The sequence below is a fragment of the Capricornis sumatraensis genome, chromosome 3 (genome assembly GCF_032405125.1).
Source record: "Capricornis sumatraensis isolate serow.1 chromosome 3, serow.2, whole genome shotgun sequence".
NCBI lineage: Eukaryota > Metazoa > Chordata > Mammalia > Artiodactyla > Bovidae > Capricornis > Capricornis sumatraensis.
The window spans coordinates 86053345-86055337 of record NC_091071.1 but is presented as its reverse complement, the minus strand read 5'-3'; the positions used below and the strand labels follow the sequence as shown (position 1 = coordinate 86055337).

Sequence of the window (1993 nt, the reverse complement as noted above, 5' to 3'; positions counted from 1 at the left end):
CCCTCTCCCTCTGAGTCCAAATGTCCACTATGCACATCTGTGCCTTTTTTGCTGTCTTGCATACAGGGTCATCATTGCCATCTTTCTAAATTCCATATATATGTGTTAGTATACTGTATTGGTTTTTTTCTTTCTGGCTTACTTCACTCTGTATAATTGGCTCCAGTTTCATCCATCTCAACAGAACTGATTCAAATGTATTCTTTTTAATGGCTGAGTAATACTCCATTGTGTATATGTATCACAGCTTTCTTATTCGTTCATCTGCTGATGGACATCTAGGTTGTTTCCATGTCCTGGCTATTATAAACAGTGCTGCGAAGAACACTTGGGTACATGTGTCTCTTTCAATTCTGGTTTCCTCAGTGTGTATGCCCAGCATTGGGATTGCTGGGTCATATGGCAGTTCTATTTGCAATTTTTTAAAGAATCTCCACACTGTTCTCCATAGTGGCTGTACTAGTTTGCATTCCCACCAACAGTGTAGGAGGGTTCCCTTCTCTCCACACCCTCTCCAGCATTTATTGCTTGCAGATTTTTGGATTGCAGACATTCTGACTGGTGTGAAGTGGTACCTCATTGTGGTTTTGATTTGCATTTCTCTAATAATAAGTGATGTTGAGCATCTTCTCATGTGTTTGTTAGCCATCCGTATGTCTTCTTTCGAGAAATGTCTATTTAGTTCTTTGGCCCATTTTTTGATTGGGTCGTTTATTTTTCTGGAATTGAGTTGCATAAGTTGCTTGTATATTTTTGAGATTAGTTGTTTGTCAGTTGTTTAATTTGCTATTATTTTCTCCCATTCAGAAGGCTGTCTTTTCACCTTGCTTATATTTTCCTTTGTTGTGCAGAAGCTTTTAATTTTAATTAGATGCCATTTGTTTATTTTTGCTTTTATTTCCAGAATTCTGGGAGGTGGATCATAGAGAAAAATATGGAACGCTTCACTAATTTGCGTGTCATCCTTGCGCAGGGGCCATGCTAATCTTCTCTGTATCGTTCCAATTTTAGTATATGTGCTGCCAAAGCAAGCACATTCTGGCTATCAGTTTTGAAAATTATTATTATTATATCTGTACTGTTCCATAATATTAATTTTTAATATACATGTTTCCTACTAGACAGAAACATGGATCATGCTTTATCTTTATATACCATCAACTCCTGTCCTAGTACCTGGCACGAAGTAGGCCCACAATAAATGTTTGAATAATGAGTTCATAATTGAATGATACTGTTTTCTTGAGGAAGATAAAGATTTTCTGTGTTCACCCTCTTTTAGTTCTGCTCTTTTATCCTTTCACTTTTCACTTTCATGCATTGGAGAAGGAAATGGCAACCCTCTCCAGTGTTCTTGCCTAGAGAATCCCAGGGATGGGGGAGCCTGGTGGGCTGCCATCTATGGGGTCGCACAGAGTCAGACACGACTGAAGTGACTTAGCGGCAGCAGCAGAGATCTTCATGACATACAAATGATATAATTAAAACATTTCTCAGACGACCTAAGCTATATTTAGCTTTTACTCTCAATTCAATGATTATAAATACCTTACTGGGAATTCCTTAGTTGTTCAGTGGTTAGGGGTCTGAGCTCTCACTGCCATGGGCTAGATTTCAGTCCACGGTCCGGGAACTAAAATCTCACAAGCCATGCAAATAGACCAAAATAAAAAAAGAAAAGACTTTATTGAGTGAAACTCCGATATTAGCAGTATATTAGCTGGTTATTCATTTATGGGAGGTTAGTTTCGAAGACGGAGAAGGCAATGGCACCCTACTCCAGTACTCTTGCCTGGAAAATCCCATGGACGGAGGAACTTGGTGGGCTGCCGTCTATGGGGTCGCACAGAGTCGGACACGACTGAGCAACTTCCCTTTCACTTTTCAGTTTCATGCATTGGAGAAGGAAATGGCAACCCACTCCAGTGTTCTTGCCTTGAGAATCCCAGGAACAGGGGAGCCTGGTGGGCTGTTGTCTATGGAGTCGCACAGA

At 40.1% G+C, this 1993-nt stretch overlaps 1 non-coding gene across 1 annotated transcript; it reads right to left on the bottom strand.

Moving 5' to 3' along the window:
* Positions 1-928: 928 nt before the first annotated feature.
* Positions 929-1035, bottom strand: LOC138077353 (U6 spliceosomal RNA). Its single transcript, XR_011144790.1, has one exon. It is a non-coding gene; the product is annotated as a U6 spliceosomal RNA (small nuclear RNA).
* Between the last annotated feature and the right edge of the window lie 958 nt (positions 1036-1993).